Raw genomic sequence first — 17,616 nt, 5'->3', positions numbered from 1 at the left:
TTTGTCACTCCCATGAGATGGTACCATCACTTCCTGATTGGGATTTCCACGCTGCAGTTACAAAGGCTGGAAAACATAAGATGATAATTAAAGCCATCATCTGTTATGCTCTTATGTGCATATGGGATCACTATGCTACACACTTTACACACATGATCATATGTAATACATTCATCAACATTGTAGGTTAGGTATTATTACCCCTATTTTACAGTTGAGAAAATTAGCTCAAAGAGGTTGAGAAACTTGTCCAGAAAGTCACACAGCCAGGAAGAAGAGAGTCTGAGCCTTAACCCAATCTGATTCCAGTGTGCTATACTGTGGGTCGAATTGCATTGAAAACACAAATGGAAACTGCTATCTAGAAACCCCTTTTTTGGTTTGTTTGGTTTTTTGAGGCAGAATCTCACTCTGTTGCCCAGGCTGGAGTGCAGTGGCGCAATCATAGCTTACTATAGCCTTCATTTCCAGGGCTCAAGGGATCCTTACACCTCAGCCTCCCAAACAGCTAAAACTGGAGACATATGCCACCACGCATGGCTAATTAAAACAAACAAACAAAAAAACCAGATCTCCTGTAGAGACAGGATCTCCCTGGGATTATAGGACTGAGCCATCATGCCTGGCCTACAAACCTCTTTTTAACTTCAGGTTTTGGAACATCTTCTTTGACTACCATCTAATTTCCATTCTCTAGATGATACTAATAAGAATTGACATTTGCTGAGCATGTATCATGTGGTAGACTCTGTTCCAAGCACTTTACATGGATTACATATTTCAATTCTTACCACAAACTCCATTTTGCAGATTGGAAAACTGAGACACAGAGAAGTCCATAATGTTGACTTGCCCAAGGTTATAAAGCTCATAAACATACCATTTTCTTCAGCCCTTATGTCCTGGTCTAGTTAGGGGATCTTTTTTGGCCTCGGCATTGATTTGACTGCCTTCATATATAAACTATTTCTGCTGGCAGGAATTTTTAAATGCCTGTCTGGAATTTGATTTGATTTGAGGAAGGCTGCCTGGTGCCTGAAATTCCCACCAAGACTCTAATGACTCACTGAGGCCTTGTGTCTGTCTCCAGCAGGCCTCTGATGGAGTGTATACTTGTTACACATTAACCTCTTGGATCCCATTAATAATTTAGCATAGATTAGCTGATTAGATTAGCTGCCCTTCGAGTGGTGCCCAAATGGAGTGAGAGACAGAGCTGGGGAGCAGACCCCTGAGGGGGCTTTTGGTAAAACATTCTGGGGCAGCCTGTGGGTTCCAGGTGGTGACAAAAGCTTTGGCTGACTTCAGAATCCTGCCTGGGCCCCAAGCAGGTCAGTGGTTGGTGGCTAATTAGTGACTTATGCTAGGAACTGGTCTTCCTGCACTTTCACCGCACACTTTCTGCATTCTTAGACCCTTTCAGCCTTGTAGAGATCAAGAGCAGGCAGCATTTAAGGAACTGTGTACTTGGCAACGTGGAAGCACATTATGATTATTTCATTTACTCCTGCAATAGTTCGTGGGAGGAAGATGCTCTGATTATTCGCATCTTACAAATGAGAAAGCTGAACTCAGAGAGGTGAATAAACTTGTCCATAACGTGCAGAAGAGAGGTGAACAAACTTGTCCACAGTGTGCAGAAAGGGAAAAAGCTGGCACTGCAACTCAAGACTGATTATGAATTTTTAAAGACAGTTATTGCCATTTGGGATTTATGGTTTGAGCCTGATTTCCTTTCATTTTCCCCTTTTGTTCTTCATTGGAGTTTATACAGTTTTCTCTTTTTTATAGTCTTCAGTGACTTTCTGTCTAATAAACAGTCAGTATAAGCAATGACCTCTAAAATCCTTGGTAAATTATTAGAAAATCACTATTTTAAATATATTAATTCTTTATTTCTTCAACTTGATCTACTGAATGGTACTTATAAAATTCTGCTTTCCCTTTTAAAAAAAAAAAAAACTTTGGTATTAAATAGTGCAGTACTCCAATAAAGGGTCATAAAGAAGTAGTAAAAAGAAACTTCTATTACGGAATTGTACCTTCTTTCATTTGGTTCCCTTATTCATTATTTTTTTAAAAATATCCATTTTGTTTTTAAAAAACCTTTTTGATTATGAACATCTTCAAGCATACGTAAGAGGTAGAGACAATAATAAAATGAACCACTATAAACACCGTGAATCTTAATAATGACTAAGATTTTCTACATTTGCTTATTTTCTTTATGCTGAGTATATTAAAGCAAACCCAAGATACCATCTCTAAATATTTCATGATAAATCTTTGAAAAGTGGAGATCTTTTCCTATGTAACTATAATAGTATTAGTATTTGATACATAATATGTATCAAGTAATATTATAAATAATGTTTCAGCAAAATTAACAATAATTCCTTCATATCACCTACACAGTACCTATGTTCAAATTTTTCTCATTGTCCCCAAAATGCCTTTTTACAATCATTCGTTAGATTGTGATCTAAACAAAGTCCACACATTGCAACTCATTGTTGTGTCTGAAGCTACTTTTCACTTTGTTGTCCTTATTGCTATTGTTAAAATTGCTATTTTCGTTCTAGTTTTAGTTTTGCTGCATATAGCCCCTTTTTCCCTTCCATTTCTCTTAGTCTTTGCTTCATCTTTATCATCATAAGGTCAGGCTGCAGTTGCAAGGATTTGAAAAGCAAGGCCAGCCTCCAAGGCCAGAGCGGGTACCCAGAGCAAAGCCCCTGGGCCATTAAACCACTTCTCAGAGTGATTTAATTGAAGGGAAAAGGCAGTATCTTTGGGAGGATTTTGACTCCTTGTCTGAAGTGCCTTGATAGCTCTCATTGTGATGTTCCTATCAATAGAAAGATCCTCAATTTACAGTGTCGTCATGCATAGGGTGTGTGTGACCCATGCATTCTTGTTAGATAATTTTGTGAACATCACAGAGTGCACTGACACAAACCTAGATAGGATAGCCTACTACACACCTAGGCTAGGTGGTACATAGCCTATTGCTCCTAGGCTACAGACCTGTACAGTATGTGACTGTACTGAATACTGCAGGCAATTGTAACGTGATGTTAAGTATCTATGTATCTAAACATAGAAAAGGTAGAGTCAAAATTTAGTAGTATGATCATAGGAGACCACTGTCATATCTGCATTCCATCATTGACTGAAATATTAAACTACCTTTTCTATCCTTAAAGGATCTCCCTCACCTGTGTTTTGAAGCCCAGAAGGGCCAGTTTGCAATTAGGAATGTAAGGTGGCAAGTTAGGTTTGTACCGGAGATTAGGGCTCATTTACATACAAAATACGCTTATTCCCCAAAACCTTTTTTGTGTTGTTGTTTGAGAGTCTTGCTCTGTTGCCCAGGCTGGAGTGCAGTGGTGCAATCTTGGCCCACTGCAACCTCCACTTTCCAGGTTCAAGCTATTCTTGTGCCTCGGCCTCCCAAATAGCTGAGATTACAGGGGTGCACCACCACACCCAGCTAATTTGTATGTTTTTAGTAGAGACAGGGTTTTGCCATGTTGGCCAGGCTTGTCTCAAACTCCTAGCCTCAAGTGGTTCATCTGCTGTGGCCTCCCAAAATGCTGGGATTACAGGTGTGAGCTACCACGCTTGGCCCCCAAAACTTTTTAATTAAGCTTCTGGATCCAAACACAGCCAGAAGAGCTGCCTGCTTTACACCTTCTGTGCCATCTCAGGACCTTTCCCTGTTTCTTGCTAATCATATTTGAGGAATTCCTGACACTTTGCTTCAGAAACCCATTCCCTGCTGAAGAAAAGGCATGCTACAAGGATAAATACTTGATAATATGTTCACCTTCACAGGAACCACCTGAAACTGGTTAAGATGCACATGATTCTTTAGAAGGGACTTCAGAATCAGCAGAAGGCTCTGACAGAGGGCCATCTAGCTGACAGAGGCAGGAAGATTTTGGTGTTGACCTGAGAACCCTTCAGATCTTTCACTTGAGTGGGCTTTCTTTTTAAAGTAAGACATGGCAAAGTTTCTTGAGTTTCTTCATATGAGAGGATAAGCCCAATTTGGTTAATAAAGTGCTATTTTATCATGCATTGAGGTTTAACATTTGTACCTTTGTATCTGCCAAAGATGGTTTCTTTATGATAATTGTATCATTAAAGAGTCTTTATTATAGCCATTTATGGCTGTTTTCTCATTTGATGTTTTACTTCTGGACCAGATATCTGCATGGATGTTCTGTGCAACTGAAAATCATTAATAAATAATCTGAATATCACAAAAAGAGCATGGGTGAATGCAAGATCTGATGTGGTGTGCACATGTGACTGAGTAGTGGGCTTTGAGAAGGAGCAAAGTCAAACATGGGGCAAATGTTGGCACAAGTCTTCCTTTTTATTGATTCCCAATTCTTATATGACATTAGAATTAGAATGAGTGTTAAAAATGCAGTTGCTGTGTGGAAAAAAGTTCAAGTTAATGTGATTGGCTTGAGAATTTTTATGCTAATTTTGAGAATTTTTTTATTTTTTGATAAATCTTTTTATTTTCCATTAGTGTTTCCTGGTGTTTTCCTTCCATTTCTCTATTAATGTATAATTTACATGCCATAACATTTACCCTTCCTAGTGTATAGCTCTGCAGGTTTTGGCAAATGTATAGTCATAGAACCATCACAATAACCAAGTTATAGAGCAGTTTTTGGTGTCCTTTGTAATCAGCCCCTCTCCCCACTCCTTTTTTCTGTCTCTATAGTTTTGTCTTTTGCAGAATATAGAAATAATCACTAAGCACAGTGTGTTTGAGGTTCATCCACATTGTTGCCTGTATCAGTAATTCATCCTTTTTTATTGGTGAGCAGTATTCCATTGAATGGATATGCCACCATTTCTTTAACCATTACACACTTGAGCAACAGTTTTTGACCATTACAAATAAAGCCACTATAAATATTTGCATACAGATTTTTGTGTGAATATAAGTTTCCACTTCATTTGGATAAATACCTAGGCATAAGATTACCGGCTTATGTGGCTAATGTATGTTTCACTCTATTAGAAACTGCCAATATATTTTTCAAAGTGGTTGTGCCATTTTGTAGCTGCACCTGCAGGGTATGAAAGTTCCAGTTCCTCTGCATCCTCTCCAGCACTTGGTATTGTCAACATTTTGTTGTTCTGCTTTTGTTTTTTGAAGTTTAGCTATTCTAATAGGTGTTTAGTGGAATTTCATTACAGTTTTCATTTGCATTTACCTAAAGACTAATGATATTGGGTATTTCTTCATGTGCATATTTGCTGTCCATGTATCTTCTTTGGTGAAGTATCTGTTCAAATCTTTCAGCAATTTTTTAAAACTTAGAGTATTTGTTTTCTTATTACTGAAGTCTGAAAGTTCTTTATTCTGTATATAAGTCCTTTGTCAGACATAGTTTGCAAATATTGTCTCCCAGATTGTGGCTTGCCTTTCAAAGAGTCTCTTAATTTGTAAATGCTTATTTCATACATAGCTTCTTTATTTTATTGCCAGTACTTCATGCACCGTAGATTTCATGCAGTCCCAGAACTACATAGCAAGAAAGTATAGTGGAGCATGCAGTATAGAGCTTGTCCAAAAAATGGAATAGGAGAGGCTTATTTAGGATTTATGTATACAAAGCCATGGTCTCGGCCAAGAGAAAAGGCAGTTGTTATTTTTATTGCTCATCTGTATACAGAAACACAACTCTTCATGTCCAACCAGTGTACTTTGTGATGGGAATGTGTTGTCTTAGCTCATGGGTGAAAACAGGTCCAGAGGAGCCTCTTCATAGGTAAGAATGCAACTGTGTTTTTTTGCATGTATGTTGCATGTGTGTATGTGAATGCAGACAGCTCGAGGGAAAGAGAGAGTCAGAGGCACAATGAGACAGAGACAGAGGTAAAAGAGTTTGGTGTTAATAGTATGAGATTCAGCCCTTACGACCACATGCCCTGCTGCTGAAGAGGGATAGAAGATGTAACTCCATAAATCCTGAAAGTTTCCATCCTGTGCTTTGTGGACAATTTAAATGCTTTTCCAGAGATATCTTTGATTGTATACTTTTTTTTTCTTTCAAGCCTGTTTCCTAGTTCTCACATTTGATGTTATTTCATTGTAACAAGTCAGATTAGAGAAAATAGAAGTGGCTTTCCAGAAACTATTATCTGTTTTAGCAGGTCCGAAATAAAATTTTCCCAATGAGTAATGAAATGTGTAGGCTGTACTCCCCTTAATATAATTTAACATCAGCAAAAGTCCACTTCTTTTGTGTTGGTCTCTCTCTTTTGGAATTATTCTGCCTTCTTCTACCCTGCCACCCTGCTGACTGTTTCATCCATACCCTTTCTAAGAGTGACAGTGGCTCAGAGGGAATCTCTGTTGGGTTTTGCCCCTTTGGAAACTCAGGACTTCATTTTTAATCATCATTCACTTTTATCTTATAAAATACAAGAATTCATAAATTTTTAATACTGGGGGAAACTTTAGAGAGAACTTCGATTCCAGGCCTTCTCTTTATGCATAAGAGGATCAAGGCCCAGAACTTCGAAGGGACTCCTAATCTTGGAGCTAGAACGAATGGCAAAATTGAACACAGGCTTCTTACTTCCCAGTCCTGTGTTCTTTCCAGTCTGTAACACAAGGAAAAGCTGCAGATGGTGCCTGGAAAGAGGATGTTCAAAAGTATGACTCAAATGAGCTTTGGGAAGTGCCATTGTATTTATTTTAAGTGTGGGAATAATTAAGAATGAACTGGTGAGACTGTTCAAGAAGTTGTCTCAAGCTTATAGAGAAAGATAGAAAGCTTTCAATTCATTTAAGGGATTAAGGTGTTACATCGAGAGCTGAGTATACAGCAACCAAATATGATTTTAAAATAAATAAACCAATCAAGCCTTTTCTGAGCTGGACCAGGGTATTGGGGAAGGTGGCCTGTGGCTGGGGAAGAAGACCAGTGAGGTCCACCCGTCACCGGAGTACAGCATGCCCCTGTGGTCACTCACTTCCATGGTCATGGAACATGGACATTGGGATGAGAAAGGGTTTCAGTTGCAGGCCCTATAAACCAGTCCTTAGTGCCTGTAAACTAGGAGACCTGTGTATCAAAAGAATGTGGGAGATACACTCCCTACGAGTTGCTTACATGCCTTTTCAAAGAGCTCCAGCCCAACTGCACTTTAATCTCTGATATGAGAATGATACGTAGACCCACCACAGGCACCACATTCAGCGTCAGGGCCACCCACAAGCTGCAGTGAAATGTCAGATAGCAGGCAGATCCCAGCAGCAGGCCTGGGAGCCACTTCCTTCCAGCAGCCTTAACCTGCTGCTCATTCTAAGTAATGAGAGTTAGCACAGCCCGTGCCTCCAGAGTACTTCCTACCCACCAGGCCCCGTTCTAACACTTTGTGTAGACTAAGTCATTTCACCCTCCCTACTGCCCTATTAGGCATGAACTGTCATTATCCCCTTTTCACAGATGAGGAGACTGAGGCAGAGAGGGCTGAAGTGACTCACCAGAGTTCACAAAGATTGAATGCAGAGCAGCTGGGATTTACACACAGGTCTCTCTGATTCCTGAGCTCACACTCTTCTCTCGCACAACACACTGTCTCCAGTATCTACTCTGCAAACACTTCCTGCCTAGAATGCACCATCCTATACGGTCACCAGGAGGCCCTTGAGATGTAGCTAGTATCACATGTAGAAATAATATTTTGCATAATTGGGTTCAATAGAATCTATTATTAAAATTAATTTCATCTGTTCCTTTTGACGTTAAAAAAATGTGGCCACTAGAAATTCTTAACTTCCACGTGTGGCTTGCATTTTATTTCTACTAGAGAGTGCAAGCCTGGGAGATGCCAAGCCGTGGCACAACACAGTCTGAGAAGCGGCCATGGCAAGTGAGCTGCAGCCAGGACAGGGTGGCTGTGGGCAGCTGGCACCCTGCCAGGCAGAAAGGTCACTCTCCCACTACTGCTAAGAGATAGAGTGAGTCGAAACCAACATTTCCCAAATAGTACTTCACAGGATATTGATAGCAAAACTAAATGTCTCTTAGTAAAATACAGGCCCTAGGATGTTCAGCGTCCTATACAACTTCAAATAGATACTTTAAGTATTTTCTCAAGTTATTTCAAGTGCCCCTCAGTTTCCTCATTTATGAAATGAAGGTAATAGTTCCTACCGTATCGGGTTGCTCTGAGGAATAATCAAGTGCTTAGAAGAGTGCCTGACAATGTGGGGTCTTTTTTGGTTCCATATGAACTTTAAAGCAGTTTTTTCCAATTCTGTGAAGAAAGTCATTGGTAGCTTAATGGGGATGGCATTGAATCTATAAATTACCTTGGGCAGTATAGCCATTGTCACAATATTGATTCTTCCTATCCATGAGCATGGTATGTTCTTCCATTTGTTTGTGTCCTCTTTTGGAAACCATCATTCTCAGCAAACTATCACAGGAACAGAAAACCAAATACCAAATACTCATAGGTGGGAATTGAACAATGAGATCTCCCACTCGGACACAGGAAGGGGAACATCACACACAGGGTCCTATTGTGGGGAGGGGAGAGCAGGGAGGGATAGCATTAGGAGATATACCTAATGTAAATGATGAGTTAATGGGTGCAGCGCACCAACATGGCTCATGTATACATATGTAACAAACCTGCACGTTGTACACATGTACCCTAGAACTTAAAGTATAATAATAATAAAAAAAAGAGTGCCTGACACAGAGAAAAGCACTCAACAAACGTTGGCCAGTATGATTATGGCCTGTAGTCATTGTTCTTATCACACTTAGTTGAAGGAGCTACAGAATGGAGAATGAAAAGGACACAGAAGGGCTTTTGGGGCTAGTGCACTCAAATCTCAAGCCCAAGTCAGCAAATTTAACTCCCCAGGTAGCTGAAGACACCCATCCCCTTAAAAGGTAGTGAGGGGACCCTCAGACACCTCCCACTGCCCACCACCGCTCCTTGAAAGCCAAGAGGCTTCTCAGTTGTTGCCTTCCACTCGCACGCCCTTCTCTCCCTGAGAGGGAAGCCCATCCACACATCCCACCTGCATTTTGTTATAGTGCCAGTGATGGTGCTGTCCCCATCACTTGCCTCTTAACTTGGCAAAGATCCCGTAAGTTTGCCAATCATGCAATTCAACAAATGTAAACTGGTTTCTTTCCTGCAAGACTTCTTAGGGCTCTTAAAATGCTAATGTGCATGGAGAAAGTTCCAGATGTGCAAGCTGTGTTAAGTGTTTTGCCAAGTTAATTGATTTGTTTTTGAAACTATCTTACGGGACTAATGTTCCATAAACCACTCTCATGGAAACATTGTTTATAAAGGTTCAGGCCAGCCCAAAATGAGTCTTAGCCACAATCCCTTCTGCCATCACTCTGTATTTATTTACTGTCAGCACTGTGCGTGTGGCGCTACTTGACACTGGGCACATCACTTAAAAAATAATAATAAAACAAACAAAAAGAAAAAACAGTTCACACTGTTGCTTGTTTTGTTGATTTTTGTAGAGATAGGGTCTCCCTATGTTGCCCATGCTGGTCTTGAACTCCTGGCCTCAAGCATTCCTCCTGCCTTTGCCTCCTAAATTTCTGGGATTACAGGAGGAGCCACTGTGCCCCATCAAATATTCTTTCTAAAACAGAATTGTTTTGTATGAGAATGTCAATATACTAATTTATAAAGAGCAGATGTTTTGCACGCTACAAGTAAAACAATACCACTAATAATTATTATTACATTAAATGTGTAATGGACCTGTCCTCTGTGCCATGCCCTGCTTTAAGGGCATTTTATGTATTATCTCTTTTAATCTCCACAGTTACTCTTTGCAGTATGCTGTTACTATCATCATGTTACAGATGAGGAAACTGAGGCTTTAAAGCAGGAAATGACACAAGAAAGGGCAACTAGAATAGCTTTAGGGCAGGAATGGGAACCCGGGTTGGCGTGGCTCCAGAATCCAAGTGGAAAACCACAGATGATTCCTGTGCAGACTTCCTTCTCTCTGTCAAGTTTAGGTGGAACAGAAAGGGGTCTCTTCTTGCTCCTGAATCCTCCCTTTGGTCCTGTGCTGTGTGAAGTCACAAGGTAGCCCAGCGCCTGGAGGAAATTCAGTTAAATTTTGATAAACCTTACAAAATAGAGAGCAATAATTAACTTCCCAACTGTTAATGTTAACATTCAGATCTCCTCGGCCCAACCCCATTTGGTGGGAAACACTTCAGTGAGTTAACCACTGAATAACAAGGCCTGGCTGGTATTTGCTGAAATAATCCCGGTTATTTAGTAACATACTGTGCATTTTATTGTATTAAAATGTGAAATGAAGCTCATTTGAAACATTTTTACCAATAAATCAGCAGATGTTAAAGTTTTACGCTGTGAGATTTTTTTTAAATAAGGATACCATCTTAAATTTTTATTATCATTTTTTTAAAAAAGATTGGACCCACGTTTTATTCTTGTTTTGTCATTGCTGTTGTTTATTTCAACTTACCTAGCCCAGTACTTGGCACAAAATCGATGTTCAAGAAGTGAATTTTTTAAAAATTTAACTTATAATTTATGAGAAATTCTCTGTGTGATTTCTTATTTAATTCTCAAAATAGCCATAAGATGGAAGCAAGTATTTATATGCCCATTTAAAGGTCAGGAAACTGAGGCCCAGAGAAGTGACTCAGAAAAGATCCTTCAGATGGGATAGTAGGGTGAAGACCAGCGCTCAGCACTTCTGGTTTCGTAGTTCCTCCTCTTTTCACAGTATCATAAAGCTGGATGTCAGAAATGCAATCAGGCACACTCTGTGCTGATTTGCCTCACTAGGAGTATACAGCTCATGTCTTTGAAATTGTTATTGTAAGCCAGAAAATTGTTTTTAAGCACACTTAGTCTCTCTACCTTAAATGGTTCCTTTTACTTCTAACTCACTTTATGACTTTATGACTGGCAAAAAAAAAAAAAAAAAGAAAATATGGTAACGATATTTATTCATTCCTTCCTATGCACTAGGCAGTATGCTAGCACTTTGCATGCATGATCTCCAATTATTCCTCAAAGCCACTCTATGAAATAAGTACTGTTTTTAACTCCACGTTATAAGCAAGTGTCAGTTGTTTGCCTAAGGTCAAACAGAACTTAAATCAGGCTGCCCTCCCTTCGCTGTAGGAGTTCTTCAAACATTGGCTGTTTGTGGCAGTGTAAGCATGACTACTTCCCTTTTGTGAGCATCGACGCCAAAGTAGTTGCAAAAGCCAATATTAACTCATGTCCTTGTAATAAAATGTTAGAACTGTAATACCTATGATGTGGTGATAGGAAACATACAATTGCCAGTTAGAGCTTTTTTAAACTTCTAAAATTGTTTACGTGCATATATGAGGATTCAGATTGCTAAGTATTACACTTTTTTTTCTAATGAAAACATGCACTTACTACTTGGAGGCATCAATATGCTATTTTAGGATTTGAGCCTGGCCAAGTTTTTCATTAAGTTATTTAACTAAGTAAACATGATTAATTTTGAGGAATCCTCAAAGAAAAGAAACATGAAAAAAATGATGTCCTGTTTCCAGGTGTCTTATTTGAACTTCAAGAGGAAGCAAGAAAATGGTGTAGCCACTTTGGAAAACAATTTGGCAGTTCCTCAAAATGTTATATGTAGACTTACCGTATGACCTGGCAACTCTACTGCTATGTATATACACAAGAAAAACAAAAATATATTCACCCAAAACCTTGTACATGAATGTTCATAGCAGCAATGTTCTTATTCAGTTGGGTTGAATGTCCACCCAAATGTCCACCAACTGATGAATGGATAAACATTATGTGGTATATCCATACAGTGGAATATTTAACAGTAACAAGTAATGGAATACTGATGCATGCTACAACATAGAAGAAACTTGAAAACATTGTGCTAAGTGAAAGAAGCCAGTCACAGAAGGCCACATATTGTATGACTCTACTTAAATGACATGTCAGAATAGGCAAATTTGTAAATACAACAATATAGGTTTGTGATTGCCAGGAGCTGAGGGAAGGGGAGAATGTAATGACTGCTATGAGGTATGGGATTTCTCCTTGGGAGTATGAAATTATTCTAAGGTTAGATGGTGGCCTTGATTGCGGAACTCTGCGAATATCCTGAAAACTATTGATCTTCATACTTTGAAAATTGTACTTTATACAAATAATCTTAAACTATTATTGAAAAGTAATCATAAATGTAAAACTATATATGAGGAAAAAAAGAAGAGCGAGAATACACAGACCATTTTTACAGTGCTTTCCAGGGCAGTGAAATTTTATTATGTAGCCTATTCTGATTAAACTGTAAGCAAAGTGAGTTTGCAAATTCCTGAAACATGAGCCTCTATTCCTCCTTTAGCATTATACTAAAAGCTCACAAAAGAGAAATGTGGATGACTTTCTGTTTATCCTAACAGTGTGTACTCTGTGGGTGAAAACTATTCTGTTATTACAATTCTATTCAGAAGTGAGAGAGTTGAGTGGGTATATAAGATATAGTGTCTATTTTAATGCTATTTTAATGAGAAATTCAAAGTTGCTTGCTAAAATGGTTAATGTGATAGAAATTAGTTGGACTAATTAGGTCAATAAATATGATTCTAACTCATTAGGAGAAAAGCTCAGATTGATAAAAGACTGAGGAGCATTCTGTTTTAGAAGAAAATTGCTTTTCCTCTCTGAAGACCATAATTTGAGTTTTGCATTGTTCATGCCATCCAGAGACGTACTGCCTCGAATTATTTCTGTTGATACCACAGAGTTAAGCTTGTGGGGTGAAATAGTCCGTCCTAGCAGCATTACAGTTCACATGAGTTGTGTTGCTGTAGTAGAAATTGTAGGCTTTTTTTCTGATTAGCTGGCCTTCATTTCTTTGAGTTATATATAGTACGTGAGTTACCACATATACTATATATGATATCAGTATTGTTGTTTTTTGTTTTTGTTATTGAGACGGAGTCTCGCTCTGGGTCGTCGCCCGGTGCCTGGAGTGCAGTGGGCCGGATCTCAAAAAGCTTCACGTGCAGAGCGTTCCGCCTCCCCGGGTATTACAGCGCATTTGCTCGCTGCCTCAGACGCTGGCTCCTGAGGTAGCTGGGACTAAGGCGCTCCAGCCACCAGTGTTGGAGTGAGTCGCCCCGGCTAGTGGTTTTTATGTATTTTTTTAGTAGCGACGGGGTTTGCACCGCGGTGTGCAGCCAGGATGGTTCAATCTCCCTGACTCTCAGTAGATGATCCGCATGTCTCAGGGCCGGTCGGCCAAGATGTGCTAGGGATCACGAGGCGTTGAGGCCACCATGCAACGCGCCAGCCTCTTTGATTATATGTTATAAGTAATAGCTGTTGTGTTGCCAGTTACGGCCTCGGATGCATCGTGGTAGGTTTTCTGTGCCCAATCCCCCTCTGGAGTGTGCATTCTGATACGTAATTTGTTTTATCCCTTAAGTTGAGTCAAGAAAAAAAAAAAAAAAAAAAAAAGAAGAATTTCCATACCATAACAACATTTCCTGAGTGCTGTTCTCACTCAGTAGTTTTCTCTAAGTAAATCCAATAAATAAAATCATAATATTTACAGAAAACGTTAAATAAGGATTATTTAGTTTTCACAAACTTAGTGATATAGTTTCTCTTTTTTAAATAGCTTTATTGAAGTATAAGTCTCATACATACTATTCACCCATTTAAACTGTACAATTTAATGATTTTTTGCTACATCCGCAGATATATATAATCATCATTTCAGTCAATTTTAGGATATTTTTATCACTTGAGGAAAGAATCTGTACTATTTAGCTAACCACACTTCCATCTCCCCACTCTATCTCTATCCAAAATGCTTCAGACTAGAAGTCTTTCAGATTTTGGATTTTTTGGATTTTAGGATGCTTGCATATAATATACATAGTAAGATATCTTGAGCATAGGACCCCAGTCTAAACATATATCTTTCATATACACCTCATATACATAGGCTGAAGGCAATTTTATTCAACAGTTTTATTAATTGTGTGCATGAAATAAAGTTTGTGTTAAATACTTATGTGTGGAATTTTTCACTTGGTGGTGTCATGTCAGCATTTTAAAAGTTTTGAATTTTGGAGTATTTTGGATTTGGAGTTTTCAGATTAGGGATGCCCAACTTGTACTACTCTACTTTCTGTCTCTGTAGATTTCCCGGTTTTAGACATTTCCTATGACTGGAGTCCTTTGATGTGTGGTCTTTTGTGACTGGCTTCTTTCACTTTCCTGGTGGAATAAAGTCCATCAAAGTGTTTTATAATGATAAAAAAGTCAATGTATCAGGAAGATATAATAATTATAAGCATGTATGCACCTGATAACGGAACACCAAAATACATGAAGCAGAAACTGACAGAAATGGAAGGAGAAATAGACAATTCAGCAACAATAATTGGAAACTTCAGCACCCCACTTTCAATAATGGATAGAGCAGCCAGGCAGAAGATTGAGAAGGAAGTAGAAAAGTTGGCCAACACTGTAAACCAACTACTAACAGATATCTACAGGACACGTTACCCTACGAACAGCAGAGTATTCTGAAGTGAACATGAAACATTCTCCAGCACACACCAGATGCAAGAACATAAAACAAATTTCAATACATTTAAAAGGATAAAAGTAATATAAAGCATCTTTGCTGATCACAATGTAACAAAATTAGAAGTCAATTACAGACAAAAAATGAGAAGCTCAAATGTGGAAATTAAACAGCACACTTCTAAATGAACAATGATTCAAAGGAGAAATCAGAAAATTTTTTGAGATGAATGAAAATGAAGACTCAATATACCAAAACATGGGATGCTGCTAAAGCAGGGCTTAAAAGAAAATTTATAGTTGTAAATACTTCTGTGAAGAAAGAAGGTCTCAAATCAATAACCTAACCTTCTACTTTAAGACAACAGAAACAAAAGAGCAAGTTAAAACTAAAGCAAGCAGAAGAAAAGAAATCGAGATTAGAGCAGAAATCAATGAATGAGTAATAGAAAACCAATAGAGACTTTAAATATTCTAAAATGTCTAACACTGTACTTACTATAATAAATCAAATTATAATAATTACAGAAGACATTAAGCAAGGATTATTTATTTTTCACAGTGTAAGTGACACACTTTCTTAATGTATTAAAAAATTTAATTTTCAACATAGCTTCCATACACCTGTTGTAAAAAACAAAAATCTTCGTGAAAATGTCCACCAGGCACTGTCTTTTTCTCAACTCATATTTATTTTGGGAGCTGTTCACCATATCATGAGCTCATTTCAAACCGTAGCTGTTGAGAAAGCTCACCTCATAGAGCACAGTTTAGGGAATTGAGCAGATCTATGACTGATTCCTTGTACTTCCACTTCCGGCAATGTGACTTTGAATAAGTTGCTAATTTCTTTGAGACTTATTTTCCTCATCAGAAAAATAGAGGTAATTTTCTCACTTTGAAAGGAGTAAGATAACATACGTAAAAGAGCCTAATTCAATGCCTGGTACATAATAGGTGTGTAATTAATATCTCGTCTGTATTCATTTGATGATTTAACAATTGATTTGGCCTTGGTATGCATATACTGAAAACTCATATATGTATACCAATGCCAGTTGGTAGACATGCAATACCCATTGGCATTGGTATACATATATGAGTGTTCTTGAAAGAAAAACTAGAAGAAGAATGTAATGTTACATCTTATGTACCAGGTTTTACACTAGTGATGTTATCTATAACTGGACTGCATATAACTTGTTTGACAGTTTGGACAGATTTTACTATAGTAGTCCTCCCTTATCCTTGGGGGATATGTTCCAAGACCACCAGTGGATGCCTAAAACCACAGATAGTACCAAACCTGATTGCCATCGGCCAGAAAGTTTCTGTTCCTGTCTTCCAACCACAAATTTAATGCCTCTCCATCTTAATAAACTGATTGTGCACTGTATCCGTAACTTTTGCAATTTGAAGTGTGACAGCAAAACTAGCACCAGTTTCATTTCACAGAGGGAAGATCTGTTCTTACCATAGACTTTAACAACCTCAGCATGCAGAGTTTTTTTTTTTTTCCTTTCCTTATTAAGTTGAGAGTTTTCACCTTTTCACTTAAAGTTAGCACTTTACGGCTTCTCTTTGTCTTAATCCAAATTACCAGCATCACTACTCTTGCACTGTGAGGCCATCATTAAGTAAAATAAGGATTCCTTAAACACAGCACTACAATACCTCGACAGTCAATCTGATCACCGGAATGGCTACTAGGCGACTAGGTGCGGCGTGTATACAGGGTAGATAGCTAGCCTAAAGGATGATTTCCAACCCCAGGCAGGATGGGGCAGGATAGTGCCAGAGTCCATCACACTGCTCAGAATGGTGTGCAAGTTAAAGGTTATGAATTGTTTATTTCTGGAATTTTCCATTTAATATTTTATGACTGCGGTGACTGCAGGTAACTGAAACCAAGGGAACCGAAACCATGAAAAAGTGGGGGACCACTATATTTTAAGACTGACTAAAACACTCAACTTGGGTAAAATGCACATCCTGGCCTAAACTGATTTTCTTAGCAGTTAGTTATAATGGTCAAATATTTAGTCCCTTCAAATATGAAACCACTTACAATCTGTTTTTAATTTTTATTTTTACCTTTGGTATTGATGTGACAAATTCTATCTCTTATGGTTAGGTAAGCATACTTCTTCATTGTAGAATTCTGTTGCCTATTTTAGACCACAAGCTGGTGGCATTAAGCATTAAAGCACATTTATGATCTGATTGTCAAGTTAACTGATTAAATTCTGTTTTTACTCAAAGTGTATTTTGGCAGGCATTTTAATGCTTATTTGTTTATTGCATAGTTGATGATGTGAAAATTCAGTATTTTCATCAGCAATATAAATTTCAAGCCAAGTTGGAAACTAGTGATTCTCAAAATGTCAGTGTTAATATCAGTCACCTGGGGATCTAGTTAAGTGTAGATTCGAGCCTGGGGTGGGGTCAAAGAATCTGCTTTTTAACAAGCTTCTAGTTGTTGTCAATTTTGCTGGTCCACGGACCCTGCTTTGAGTAGCAAGACTGTGGAGAACCCAAGAAGAGGCCTAGGCATGAGTTGGAAATGAGTAGAGCTAATCTGACATTATAAATCATGGTCCCAGCTGCCTGCCCAGACTCTCAGAGTTTATTTCCTTAACTGAACCCTGGAGTAAGTTTATTAAAAATTCAGAGACATTGAATTGCTGTGATTCTATTCTTATATTTTAAGTACTGAAATGATCTAATAAGGTAATAAAACACCTGGTTGTGCATTTTCTACAGTTCCTTTGTATCATCTGTTAGCCTGTCCACCTCTCAGACCTCTTTGTATTAGAACTCATTGAATAGCATGAGTGGTATATATGGAACTTTTCTCCTTTTTTTTTGAGACAGAGTCTCCCTTTGTGTCACCCAGGCTGAAGTGCAGTAACGCAATCTAAGCTCACCGCAGCCTCTGCCTCCCAGGTTCAAGCAATTTTCGTGCCTCAGCCTCCTGAGTAGCTGGGATTAGAGACG

General features: G+C 38.5%; 1 protein-coding gene across 1 annotated transcript in view; it reads left to right on the top strand.

Annotated features, from left to right (window-relative positions):
• The window catches only part of ADAMTS9 (ADAM metallopeptidase with thrombospondin type 1 motif 9), a 175,050-nt gene that overhangs the window by 11,678 nt on the left and 145,756 nt on the right, over positions 1-17,616 (top strand).

The sequence above is a fragment of the Rhinopithecus bieti genome, unplaced genomic scaffold (genome assembly GCF_001698545.2).
Source record: "Rhinopithecus bieti isolate Rb0 unplaced genomic scaffold, ASM169854v2 scaffold_8601, whole genome shotgun sequence".
Lineage (NCBI taxonomy): Eukaryota > Metazoa > Chordata > Mammalia > Primates > Cercopithecidae > Rhinopithecus > Rhinopithecus bieti.
This window is presented reverse-complemented; position numbering and strand designations above follow the sequence as displayed.